Source organism: Puntigrus tetrazona, unplaced genomic scaffold, assembly GCF_018831695.1.
Source record: "Puntigrus tetrazona isolate hp1 unplaced genomic scaffold, ASM1883169v1 S000000001, whole genome shotgun sequence".
NCBI classification, from domain to species: Eukaryota; Metazoa; Chordata; class Actinopteri; order Cypriniformes; family Cyprinidae; genus Puntigrus; species Puntigrus tetrazona.
In genome coordinates, this window is record NW_025047681.1 from 2,929,420 (window position 1) to 2,944,266 (window position 14,847).

At 35.7% G+C, this 14,847-nt stretch overlaps 1 protein-coding gene and 1 long non-coding RNA gene across 50 annotated transcripts in view; both read left to right on the plus strand.

Moving 5' to 3' along the window:
* The window catches only part of LOC122331512 (trichohyalin-like), a 590,129-nt gene that overhangs the window by 504,279 nt on the left and 71,003 nt on the right, over positions 1 to 14,847 (plus strand). The window lies entirely within an intron of this gene.
* LOC122331624 lies at positions 9,600 to 12,124 on the plus strand. Its single transcript, XR_006248252.1, has 3 exons — positions 9,600 to 9,715; positions 9,817 to 10,027; positions 11,955 to 12,124. It is a non-coding gene; the product is annotated as an uncharacterized LOC122331624 (long non-coding RNA).

Consider the following 14,847-nt stretch of genomic DNA (forward strand, 5'->3'; position numbering starts at 1 on the left):
CACCAATGACTTTATGGTATTTTGATCATCTATCACTTAATGTGTGGTAATGAATACATAAGAAAGACTGGTGGGATCTCTAACTGTATCATCAACACAAGGATGAGACAAGTGTAATAGAATAGATTTTGTTAAATGTCTCATATTGTACTCCTTTTTGGAGTTTCATTTTAGATGTTAATGTCCTCAAGAATATACTGTATATATTCAGTATATGTAAAAAAAAAAATACATGTAAATTTTGGCCTTTCTATTTACTATTCACAAGCCACTCTTCTGATTGGCCTGTGTGTCACTGTAGTCATCAAGAAGTCTTCATGAAATTCTAACTAAGGTCCAGAAAAGTGAAGTATATAATTCTATGTTTAATATAAAACAAAAGCATGCAAATACAGAACAGGAACTTAGCTAGAACAAGAACTTTTCCAGCCTTGATCTACTTAGCATACAAGTGTTATTCAAATGCATAGGTGCTATAAAAACCCTAAAACAAAAGGCACAGTTATACCTTGGAATTAGCAATCACACTTAACTTGGGAAACCTAGATGTTCAGAAACTGCTTGTCACCAAGCCAGCAGAGGGAGCTCTTACCTCTGGGTGATCTGCGATCACTCCCTCTGCTTCTACTTCCTGTCAGTGGACTATAAATACTGCTGCAAGCCACTCACCTGCAGGTTGCATTGTTTCACCTGTTCTTTTGTTGTTCCCGAGTTTCTTTGTGTTTTCTGAGTTCTTGTTTCCCTGGTTTTGACCCTGCCTGTCAATTTTCTGATTGTTTGCTGCCTGACCTGACCACCGCATGTTTTTGGATTTTGTTATTGCCTTGCCTCTGATACTCATGTTTGCCCTGTTTGACGTCTGCCTGTTTGACCATGCCTTCCTTTAATAAAAGCCTGCAAATGGATCCGCATGCCTCAGACCCCTCATTCGTGACACTGCTCATGGCCTGGGCCATGCTTTTAGAATGTAAATCACAATATACATAACTTTTTCAGTTCCTACTGTTAAATAGGAAGCTATATTACTAGTGGTTTTCTGTATATTGAAATCAGAATAATTGACAAATTCAAAGGATTTAAAGAAGTAAATGCAGTCAAAATGAATAGAGAAAAATGGTAATGTCCTTTTAGAAAGGTTGAACTGTATAAATAATTTCCTGGCAAGGTTGAACTGTAGTATTAATTTCCTGGCATGGTTGAGCTGTAAAATTAATGTTCTGGCAAGGTTGAAATTCACTAAAAGAGTGATTTCGTGAAACCCGGCGTAGTAACCCATATGGAAAAGTTTTGTTAAAAACCACTGTGATTCTTATATGTTTCAACAGAATATTGTAAGGGACTTATATGTTGCAGAAATCACATATATAAAATGCATAATATTTCTGTATTTACTATCATATATGTTATATATGTCCTGCATATGACTGAATCCTTATATATTTCCAAGATGTAAAAATATAGGGAAAGAATGCTAATTTAATGAATGCCAGCCACATCTCTTGTGAGGCATATAAAACGCTGCAGAGCACAGAGCACCAGAGTGGCCACACAACAACAGTTTATTTTCTCAGGCAATCCATCTCAGACAATTGTGGAACACTCAACATTATTTATTTATCCAACACACTTATACTTAATTTAGATTTCAAATTTACACATAATATACAAAATTGTAACATACCTATAAATTAAAACGGTCAATTTCTATTGTTAGTCCTATTCCTATTCTTTTATTATGTCACTGCTATTCTGTGTGACAGAAGCACAGTGGGGCTTCTGTCACAAAAACGGATTTCTTGTATGTCTAAACATACCTGGCAATAAAGCTGATTACTAATCAGTACAAGGAATTACTTCAGTCACGCCCTTGCAATTATCTTACAGTATCTTATCTTGAACAGCCCCATGTCTATTCAAGACAATTATAGTCATAATCTGTATATTGATTTTCAGCCTTACATGAAACACAACATTTAAACACACACAATCACACATTTAAATTACACAATTTTTAATAGGAGTGTATTATACAAGGTTCAGCTGCATATTTCACATATCAATATTTTTCTTTCAAATCATCACCATTTTTTTGTGACGATTTCTTTAACACAGCTTCTTTCACATTACTAAGTTTAGCTTATACAAGTAATTTTTATTACCTACAAACATAAAAAAAAAAAGTAATTCTTGTTCATGTCACATACTGTACAAAAATGGTTTTCTCTTATGCTATATTCTATATAATTTTAACCTCTTAATGTTTAATATTTAGTCACATTTAATCACTGATCTAGAAACATATTTGCCACAACTTCATTTATTTACAGTAATATGTCCTGATTTGTTCACAAACAACAGGACCAGCCTTTCTGCAATTAATGTAAATACATGGTCTCACAATGTCATTGCTGTCAACTGCTCTTTCAAACCCTGTAGGAAAATGAACAGTCTTCATAAAGGTCAATGATATTTTGACAGTACATCCTCGAACCAGCTTCTGCATTATACAGTTTCCAAATTTGCCAACTGCATATAGGTGATGTTGGTCATCACTGACACAGAGAAAGTATGACACTTTGAAAATACTGCCATCTTTCAATATCACAACAGAGTTGTTCCTTTTCTTTGTCTTTGTGTAATTTTGGCTGTGAATGACCTCTCCATTGACCACTATTCTGTTATAATACCTGCCAGTAGAGCTCCGGGTTACATCTAGCAATGCATGCAATGCATTGACATCATTTTCAGACACCGACCTGATCTTTGGCACTCCAAGTGCAGTCACCCCATCATATCTAGCATAGTTCCTTACATGATGTTTACGGAGGTAATTTCTGTGTAGAATGATTTCATTTCAGGTGAGACATCATTAGTTGAGCAGGCCTTAGCGATGCGTGGCAATGCACGAGACCATGCTACCCTTTTGCAAAGTTGCTGAGGTACTGCATTACTGCTTTTTACTTGCTTGAGCAAGTAGCCATTATAGTTTTCAAACATGAAAGCAGACTGGGCCCAGAGAGGACCCAAATTCTCAACACTCTTAGTCAAATGCAGGAGTGAATGCACATTGTAGGTCATCTGATCTTCGCCGTACAAAGACTGAACTGATTTAACATAAAGTTCCAGAGCCTCATGAGCATGGTCAGTATCCTCTTGGCTAATGTCTGAACCCAGCAAAATGCTCACGCCCTCCACAAGTAAAGCCCAGTGGCAAAGATACTTGTTTGGAAGTATCCCCTTCAAGACAGACAAACTGTAATATAAGAGCCAGTTCTGCCACTCGTGAGCTTTCCAAAACCGTCGCTCAACAATAGACCGTGGGATTCTGGAAAAAATGCTTGGAGGCTTGATAGCTAAAAGATTTCCATCCACTCTTGCAGAGTTCAAACCAATATACCAGGGTTTATTGTAGCTTTTGGTATCAAACCATAAAGTGGCCATTTGCCGACAAACACCCAGTAACACACAGTGCATGTAATCAGGGACCATACCATTAATCAGGTCAAAATGGGGCAAATCCACAATTGGAGATGGCCCTTTTATACCCAAAATACTCTGTTCATTATTTTTGGCAATCTCACCTATCTGCACAGTTGTGTTGTGATCTCTACGTTCTGGCATCTCTTCCAAACAAGGATACACTCGCACAGTTCCACTGCCTTTTCTCATTTGAACACCTGAATGAAGACAGTGCCCACACCCATACTTTCCATTAAACTGCTTGAAATTTTGCAGCAAGGGTCGTGCAACAGCATCACATATGGCACATAATGCATAGACCTTTGTGTTTTTAAATGAGTGATCTACTGGATCCTGCCAATGAAGTCCCATTTGTCCAAGACTTTTGCATTCCTCCACAAAAGGTTTGAGGAAGCTATTCATCAGTGGTTTAGATGACCCAAACCACAAGGCACATAATATGACATTTTTGTCTCTTTCCTCTCGGGGTAATTCATTAACAGAGCATAGTAAGGGCCAGATGCTGAATTTAGATGACTGGAACACAGGCACTCCATCACAATTAAACGAGAGGGAAAGGAAAGAATCACTAACTGATTTCAGACATTTGTACAGCTTTCCATCGGAAATATCTGTTATTCCAGCTTTGTTTTGCTCATTGTAAATGTTTGTAATAGGTTCATTCTCCAAAAGAGCTTTAAGTTGATCCCTCAAAGGTATACAAATAAAAAATTGGCCCAACTCTAAACTTTGTCTCACAGTTTTTATTGAGGAACAAATCTGACATTTTAATTCACTGTCCTTGGATGCTGAAAAGCCAATATAAGAGCTGCAAACACCACAATAATGATGGTATTGTGATTTGTCCACAAAATCTTTAAATGCCTTCTCTAGCATGTACTTGCTACGTGGGATGCTTGTAGTATCCCCACTACATAACCTTAACAGCTTCAGTAGGTCCTCCATTAAAGCCCCTGTTACATTGTGCTTCAAGGAAAATGCAAGGATGTTCAGCCAGCTGATGTCTGTGACATGGTCATCTGAGGAACCCGAAGCGGCATGGTTAGTATTCTGTAACAAATGGAAAAGAATCAAAATAGGAGTGATCATAATCTAAGCGTGTACCAAAAGAAATGTGTTACAGTTTAAAGGTTTATATATTTTTTTAAACTCATTTCATTTCAATTCATTCATTTATAAAGCACTTTTAAAACAACAGAGTGTTGACCAAAGTGCTGCACAAAAGTAAAAATGCACATCTAAAAAAAAAAAAAAGAAACACCAGATAAATGAACAGTGCTTTATAAATGAATAAATTAAATTAAATTAAACTCATCAAAAATGCATTATGCTATGTACTGAATAGTCTTTACACATTTAGGGATAATGTACCTAGAATACAACGTAAACCTAAATTATATACAACCTTTCTGATTCCCAAACATAGTCTGGGACAAATTCCTTATTTACCTGCAACTCTGATGAAGTACCATTTCCTGCAGTCTCTGATGAAGGCCTGTCATCCTAAAAAGAACAACATTTTTAGGATATATAATTTGAACTAACAATAGCAAATATACCAATTGAAACATGAATAGCACTAAAACAGAAATAGGTCATGTTTACCTGTATTTGTCCAGATATAGGCTGCTCTGTCCTCAGTAGTAGATTGACCTGCAGGGGACAAAACAAACTAATAAATGTGAACACAAAAGACAATGTTATTTAAGAAATTATATATTTAAGAAATTATATATTTAAGTATAATAAGTATTGTAGAGCTGTCTATTTTTCAAAAGAGACATTTTAGAAATAACATAAATAAGTAACTAATATCATCGTTCTTTTGTTGATTTTGATTGCTTCTATTGTTCTCATTGGTAAATCGCTTTGGATGAGTGTCTGCTAAATAAATTAATGTATATTATGAATGTAATTTAAATCTCACATTAACGTTTGGTGATTGTGACTCTTCTGTCCTTTTGGGAGGTGTAACATATCCTAAAAGAAGCCAATACATCACCTTTTAAAAAAAAATCACAACAATATCCTTTGGTAATATTAATATCCAAATGTCTTTTCACCTGTGTTTCTTTAGATGGTGAACCTTTGTGGTTGCTGGTTGTAACAGTATATTGTCCTAAAAGAGGGGACAACATTATTAAATTATGTGAAAGAAAAAAAAAAACAGGACTATATAAATAGATACCATTTACTTCAAAATGTCTACCTGGAGATATGTGGGGGTGAATTCTTCAGTCTCTTTGGTGAGTGAGAAACATCATTCTAAGACAGGCAGAAGGAAATATATAAAAACAGGGATGAAACAAAACAGTCAATTTAAATGATTATAAAGTTGATTTCCTTTTCAAAAGATGAGAAAACCTTCATTTTAATTATACCCTTTAAAACTTTTAGCACAATACACATACAAAATAGCCCCACTTTTCCTTTTAAATGTCTGAATTATTTTAATACTTAGGACTTACATCAATAGTGTCACTCTGGAAAGTTTGTTCTTCCAAGTCCTGTAGATATGTTTTGATTTTCCTGTACAAATACAACATTGTAAAAGACAGTTTCACGACTCTATACTGCCTAATTACTATTTAGACTACATTACTCTAGATAAGTGGTTCTTAACCAGGGTCAGAAATTCAGTTTTTCCATTAGGAGGCGATGTTATTTTCCTGTAAGGGCAAACTTGATAATCACCTGAATGCTTGAAATAAATGGTTTAATGTAATGAATGCAATCAGAATACTTTAAACTGTTACCAATAACAAACTGTTGAAAACTATATAACATACATTAAAAAACTAAAAAGTAATATAGTTGCAAAATTATATATATTTAAAAAAATCATTGCTCTTGTTAATTTAATAGTGATTAATAATTAATGTCGAATAATATAACACAAAAGACTGGGTGTCCTTGTTTATTGCGTTGCAAGCGCAAAACGTGAACAGAACTGTGATTGGTTATAAAGTTCAACGCTGCAAAAACAACCAATAAAGCAATCTGATTATCTAAACAGGATTGCGCGAAATGGCCATTTTCATTCATGAAATTAATATTCTTCAAGCACCCTTTAATTTCTGTCCCTGTTGTCAAATTAATTTTTTCTGCATACATTTTATAACGTTGTATATTTTATACCATCGATATATATATATATATTTTTACCTTCTTTTCCATCTGGTCCATGTACGTCGAGGTATCTTTCTTTCATCTTCATGGCAATTGTGAAAGCAATATGCTTTTCGTTTCGGCATTTTTCTTCTTGCTTATGTAAAAAAAATAGTATATTTTCTGAACACCTACGCGTAAGCAAAATATAAAACACGCTGATTGGTTGATGTTTGAACTGGTTGGCGGGATCCAATGAAAAGCCAGATCGCTGGGTTATTTGGAAGTCAAGTACCCAGAGAGCGGCAACGGGGCGTTTCTTCAACGGCTCTCACTTGATTGATTTCTTCAGTAACGTCACCAGGAGCCTAAGGTATGAATAATTTAACGATGCTTATCCAGGATTGTGCAATTAACAATTAATAAGCAAAGTATAGCTATATTTTTCCTAGAATCCGTTAATGCTAAACTATCAGACCACAGTTGCAAGAGTTAACGTTTAACATTACGTTACGTTAGTTTGCTAACTTTATAGCTAACGTTAAACTTAGTACCTGAGCCTTAACGTTATATCGAGAAATGTCAACATTACACTACTATTTTTGTGTACTATAAATGTAAGTTTAACAAGCAACCCTTTTTTAATTCCTAAGGTGTGATGAGAAAGTTTGCAGTGGTCCAGTGGGTCAGTGGAGAGGATGCTGGGATGTATAGCGAGGTGAAAACCGATGCCATACGTAAATATGATGACACCAAGATGGATGACGATGGATACCCACAAACGGACTATTCGGCTGCTGTGGAGTGGCAGAAAGGAAAAAAGCCAAAACATGGATGGCCAGTGTACATGGCCTCTATCAAATTTGTGAGCAGTAAGTAGACCTATGTAATGCATTTCTTTTACAGTATCAGGACCTATAAATGATGTGACTCTGTTACCAATAACATTTTTACATTTAGAAATTTTGTAGATAAATTCAAAGGATTAATTTAGCTTTTATTTCATGTTAATTTCCATTATTTCATGTTAATTTCCATTTAAATTTTTTAGTACTTAAGCTTATTTCTATTAATTGCCATGGCAACATTTGTAATTATTATTATTATTCATTATATATCATTTAAGTATACTAAAATCAGTTTAAAATTTTCACTGTACTTTTAAATTAATTAAATTACAAGTGAAATAAAATAAAGAATTAATTTAGCTGTCATTTAGTTTCAATTTCAGTTTCATTTAAACTTATTTCAGTTACTTGCCAAGGCATTTCTATTGTTTTTAAGTTTTAAAATGTTAATCTAATGTTTAGGTATATATTTATTTAACATACAATAACATGCACATGATTAATTACATGCATTAAATTAAAAATATTGTTTTCTTTACTTTGAAGTGCTCTGATCTCACCTCCCACTTTGAACTATTTTTCAGACAACCGATATCACACTAATGCTAAAATTAGAGAATTACTGGGGTTGGAGTCTGATGCAAGTAACAAGCCTCTGCCTAAGAAAAGGAGCTCAGTCCCACCATCAAGATATACAGATTCAGATGAAACTGATGTTGAGAATACACCGGTAAGATTGTTTGTGTTCAGATCACAATAATCACACACCATATACTTAAGTACAGAGTTTAAATGTTTGGATACTTAAAAAGGTCTTTGGTATTTTTAAACATAGGTCCTATTGATATTTAGAGCAGTAAAACCAGCTGTGGCAAACAGGCTATACAAAGGAAGTCTACATAGCAAGACAACAAAGTAACCTACTTTTTGTACCTGACTATGTCCAAAATGTGGATGACTTTAAGATGGGAATAACATTCTTTGAGATCTGCCTCTGCCTCCTTCAGATTCTCTCACTTAGGTATCTTCTGCTGTACAGTTATTTTATGTCAATATGTTTACATTTATAGAGTGTAAGAAGACAAATGTGTGTCATTTTCCATGTCCTCTCCAGGGTCATATCCTTTAATAACATTTTTAAGCCTAGTAGCCTTTAAGTAAGGATAACTTTAATGTTGCTATCTTGCCACAGTTCCATTGTATAGCCTTTTCATAGCTGGTAGCTAGATACCTCACTCTAGCTTAAATTAATGTTTTGACAAATTAAAGGATTTTTCCATTGATATTTGATCTAGACTTAGTAAAGACCTCTTTATACTTTACAAGTATATTGAAAGAGAACACCAGACCCTCATGGAAAAGATTTTGTCCACTTGCACTGAATTCATTTTAGATAAAAAAAAAAAATTCTACACTTGTTTCTTGTTCCTTGACAGAGCCAAAAGAAAGGACAGTGGTTCACAAACCACAGAGAAATGTTGCCCAAATGATTGTTGATCAGTATCAAGCCACAACCTTGACAGACACTCAGAAGAAGCTGAACGACTTGGAGGAGGAAAATGAAAAATTGAGAAATGCAGTCAGCATTTCAGACTTTTAGATTTTTATTGAACTGTTGTTTTGTTCCAATAATATTGTTTAATTTGGTATGTAAAGATGAGACAAACACTCTAATGGCATGCAATCAAAATAATTATTGGTAACTACATTTTTATAAAGTATATGACAAAAAACCCGAAACATTTACATTACATTTACATTTAGTCATTTAGCAGACGCTTTTATCCAAAGCGACTTACAATTGAGAATAGAAGCAGTCAAATCAACAAGAAGACACTCGGATATAAGTGCTGTAGCAAGTCTCAGTTAGTATAGCTCAGTGCATAATTTTTTTTTTTATAATAATAGTATTAGTATAGGATAGAGTAGGTAATACTCTATCCTAAACTTATCAAGCTACAACATTTGGTATATGTGGCTTTGTAAAATGCACCATTGACATTGCATTCATCGGCTTGCTTTACCATATGTACACAAAGGAGGTAGTTGAGTAGCTAAACTGGTATTAAAGATTGCTTTATCATATCTTATTTTGTTTGTAGAGCTACCAAATCTGGTTAATGATGTAAAAATGGCCCTAAAGTCTCAGTGTTCACAACGCGTCGTCGGTCAGCTCTGACTTGGAAGTTGGACAGGGTTTGCCACAGCGTATTACACACCCCATCCAACAGCCCTCTCCCACAGCCCTCCCGGCACCGAAAGCAGCATCCACAGAACAGGTAATGTACTACATTAATTACTGAATGATGATTTGGTAATCAGTATTGCAGGCCTTGGAAACACTGTATAAAAAGCTTTTTTCGTACTCTTTCTATAACAGGTGGAAATTTCTCCTGGATCTAACGTATTCATTGACAGACTGGCTTGGGCAGTGGCACAGAATGCGAACTCTGCCTCCTGTTTTGTGAGAACACTCCTGACAGCAGTGTTCCCAATTGATGTGCTCCTCGTGAGCAATCTTCGAGGAACATCCAAGGATTCTGGACCACAACGTCAGGCTCTTGACAAAATAAAAGTGGATGCTATCTACAGTAAGTTGTAAATCAGTTCAGAAAATTGTAATTATGTAGATTGAGCTCCATATTATATAGCTGCACTATTAGTTATATATTATTATCATTATATCCAAAGTGATTCACTGGGAGTAAAGTTTATGCAAACTGTCTTGTTTCAGACCATGATAGTGACAGTCCCTATGCAGTGTTGGGCAGTAACACATAAATGTGCATGCTCACAAATTCTCTCGATATAACACACAAATTAATTGTACACTTTAGCCATTATGAGTGATTCAATACACATACAGTACAGACCAAAAGTTTGGACACACCTTCTCATTCAAAGAGTTTTCTTTATTTTCATGACTATGAAAATTGTAGATTCACACTGAAGGCATCAAAACTATGAATGAACACATGTGGAATTATATACATAACATAAAATATGTCATATTCTAGGTTCTTCAAAGTAGCCACCCCTTGCTTTGATTACTGCTTTCACACTCTTGGCTTTCTCTTGATGAGCTTCAAGAGGTATCTCCTAAAATGGTTGTCCCTTCACAGGTGCCAGGTTTAATAAGTGGGATTTCTTGTCTTATAAATGTGGTTGGGAGCATCAGTTGTGTTGTGCAGAAGTAAGGTGATACACAGCTGATAGTCTACTGAACAGACTGTTAGAATCTGTATTGTGGCAAGAAAAAAGCAGCTTAATGTGTTCATTCATAGTTTTGATGCCTTCAGTGTGAATCTACAATTTTCATAGTCATGAAAACAAAGAAAACTCTTTGAATGAGAAGGTGTGTCCAAACTTTTGGTCTGTACTGTATATTAATTGTGTTATGACAAAGATTTGTGAGATTGCGATGAACTACAAATTATAAAAGCAGAGCTATTTGCTGACATTCTGCCATGTACACAGCAGCCTATGCTTGCTTTAGTTAAAATGTTTTGTGAATGTTGATGTTTTAATAAATATATAACAGGAGAGTTTATGCTGGCATTTCATGTAAATGTCATGGATATTGCCACTGAAAAAAAAAGTAATGCAACTAGTGATTTAACTAATTAATGTTTATACAAAGCAATCAGAACAGTAATATGATTACTCATAAAAGAAGAAAACTGTAATTTTATTACTTTTTCAGAGTAACTTGGCCAGCACTGAGCATGCACACCAGTAAGCTGATAACTCACTTTTTTTTTTTTTTTGAAATAATAAGTTTTCCCTGTTTATATGCTCGTCAGTAACCTGACAATACAAGTAAGCTGTGTTTACATGACTTCATTCATAAATCAAGTTATTTTCCTGTAGTGACATCAAAATATAATCATTTGCGTATCTGACTCCCGAGTATTCCATAAATTCATCGGTTGTGATGTTAATTAAAACTTGCAAAATATCAGCAGGGAACTTGCAGCTTATATATGATCCTCTTATGCAGTTATAGATGGAGCATTGTGACTGAACCACTTCTACTTATGCTGCACGAGATGAGAACACACCTTTATAATGTTATTCGTCATGAAAAAGTCCTTCTTTCTGTTCTGCAAGACGTTTGCTCTGTCTAGATGTGCTTAAATCTGCAGTAACGGTGCGCTCCTGTCATGAATAGCACGCTTTAATAAGCCGACAGAAAGTGGGCCACTGCGTTTACATGCTACACGAAATCTGAGTAAGAGCAAAAAACTACCTGTTCTGACCACTTTATGCTTATGCCATTTATGACATTACTACGATAAAAGAAAACCTGTTACCGCATTTACATGACCAAGTGTGTTTTCGGTTTATTAAGCATAATCAGCTTAAGAATGTGCATGTAAATGCCCTCACTGTCTCACAACTTTCTGGGGTTCCATTTGGGGATCTTCTAGGATCCTAAACACTAGACTTATGTAGTCATTAACTGTAGGCCACCTTGCTTCCTAATGATGTTTTGCCTTTTTTTCATTTGTCTCACAGGAGCAACATTGCAAAAGTGGCCTCACGTGGTGCCCTCCAGCATTGGTGCAGCCATCAATGCCAAATTAACAGAAATAAGAGGAAAGAAAAAAACACAAAAACATTCGGAAACCTTGATGCTCTTTGATAACTGATGGCTATGACAGTGTGTATTTACTGTTGTATCAACTTTTTGTTGTTTTTTTTCCAGAGCAATGTTTTGTTTGCTATTTGAAATTTTATATTACTTGTAGTATAATTTAATTGTCATCTTCATTGAGTTTAAATAAATAAGCGTTCCAATGCAAATTTGTGTAAGTCATTGACTGAAATCCTATATGATTAGTATATGCCTACATATTTTAATATTGACTGAAATCATGTATGATAATTATATGTAGAGTTACAACAATATTATTGATGCAATATAAGCAATTAGATGGAAACATAAAACTTCAAGAGCAGGCACACAGTTTCCCTATTAAAACAGTATAAAATATGTATGAAATATATAAAGAAACCTATAAAGAAACTACACAAAATGTAAATAAATCCTATATGACTTCAATTACACTAGCATATAATTTTATATAAGAACTTTAAATGATTTGTATATGAGTATTAGTAATTTCCCTAATTATTTTTAATATTTTTTCATACTGTTTTAATGTAAAATTCATATAAGAATTTATGCAGTTTTCATATATGACCCTAAAATCCCCTACATGTTTTATGTGTGCTTTTTAATATGAAAGTGGCCATAACCGGTCTGATTTTGTGTAGGACATATATTGGACTTGTATGAAACACAGAAGGTAAATCTGGCTGAATTCAGTAAGGAAGATATATGGTTGCTGTATATGAATTATACAGTTTTTTTTCATATGGGAACTTACAGTTCGTGAAACCCGGCGTGGTACTCTACAGTTTGTGAAACCCGGCGTGGTAAATTGCAGTTTGTGAAACCCGGCGTGGTAAAATACAGTTTGTAAAATCCGGCGTGGTACAAAAAGGTATAAGAAATATTGTGTGGTGTTATATCAATCTGTGTGTGTACCTGAGTGCGTGTGTGAATGAGATAAGCTGATCTCGAGTATTTTGAGACCAAATTGTCGCGCACCTTCTCTGGACCGTCACTTAAGTGTGACCTGGTAGGAACGGACGCAAGGGTTTGGCCTCAAGTGCGGAGAAAGCTGAATGCATGAGCCCAAGAGATTGGGACTCTGAATGACAGAAATAAAACAAGAGTGAAAGAAGCAGTACACACACAGTGGTTTCTGTATTAAGGACATTGATCCTGGGAAAGTAGGTGGTGTTAGATTATATAATAAAAAGCCAATTATTACCCATAGGGAAGCATAGAAAAGTTAGACATACAAACACCCCAATAACCTGGTGGTGCAGACTGTTTGGTCATAATCCAAATTGTGAGAAGTGTAATTGGACTAGGGTAAAATATAAACTGATAAAATGCCTCATCAATCACTACATACCTACACATGGGTTCCCCAAAGTCATAAGGTCAGACAATAGTACACACTTTAAAAATGAACCAATCTGAACCAAGTAGAGTCAGCTCTATGATTGAAGCACTCATATGGAGCAGTCTACCATCCTCAAAGCCAAGGTAAAGTTGAACGACTGAACCAGACCCTAAAAAACAAAATAGCCAAAATCTGTGCAAGCACTTCTCTGAATTGGGTAGAAGCATTACCAATAGCCTTAATGCCTGTGAGATATTCAATAAACAGAACCACTGGATTTACTCCTTTTGAATTAACCACTGGACACCAATTTCCTGGCCCCTGGGCCCCAATGCCTGGGGATGGGTACACTGATACACCTAAGGCCTACCAACAAAAGGTAAGAGCTGTTACGACCCATTTAAAAGAGTGAGGTGTCAATAAGACGTGTTAACGGGATTCCAGCCACAGTCAAAAGATGAACAAACGAACATAAGGATTTTAAGGTATTTATTGAGTTAACAAGTAAAATTAATATATTGAAGGAGCATTGATTTCAGAGAGACCCAAGGCCAAAATAATAAACCAAAAGAGCTTAATAAAATAAAATATATAAATTACCTAAGGATAAGGAAAAGAAAATACAAATCAACTTCCCTAACTCCCTAGGCAAAAACACACAAAATTATGTCAAAAATAAAGGGCAGATCTCTCCTACGTTCTAGAGTGGTTACTGAAACATTACACTTCTTTTGTTATTAACTGCAACCTACAAAAACATAACGACGAGGGAGGCAGATGGTCTGTTGGCTGTAGTGGAATCCGGAGCTCATCACGCCATAGTCGCAAATGCCGAATTGAGCTCGCCATGTTGTGGGGCGCCGCCCTTTTAAAGACGTCCCCATCCAGATTCGCCCAATCACATCCCTCGAAGAAAAGCCAATCCCTGCACACATACATTCAAAATACACAAACCCCGATGCCGGGTACCGTAACAGAGCTGTTAATAACACATTTTCCCCACAGAAGTTTTGGCCTGAAATAGAGCAACAGGAATTGGACACGAAAAGAGGACCTGACTAGCAGTGGGTGAGGCTGAAACAAATGAAACGGAAATGGTCTGCCCCCAGGTGGTCAGAGCCCATGAAAATAACTGTGCGAACCTCGCACTGCGTACAGTTGGCTGGAAAAGGTAACAAATGGTTTCACCTGTCTGCTTGCTGTTTCTGTTCTGCCCCTAGCAGGCCTCTGACAACAGTTCGAGCCGATCTTCGAGAAGGTCAGAGAGAGGGAGAAGCAGTCGGTGACATGGAAGATGAGGAAGAAGTGGAGCAAAGGTTGTGATCTCTTTCAAAGAGATCAAGAGAGGGAATTGTGGGATTTATGTTTTAAAGGATTTATGTTTTACAGGTTTTACTCAATAGAAGCACTGTGCCCAGGCCTCCTAAAGG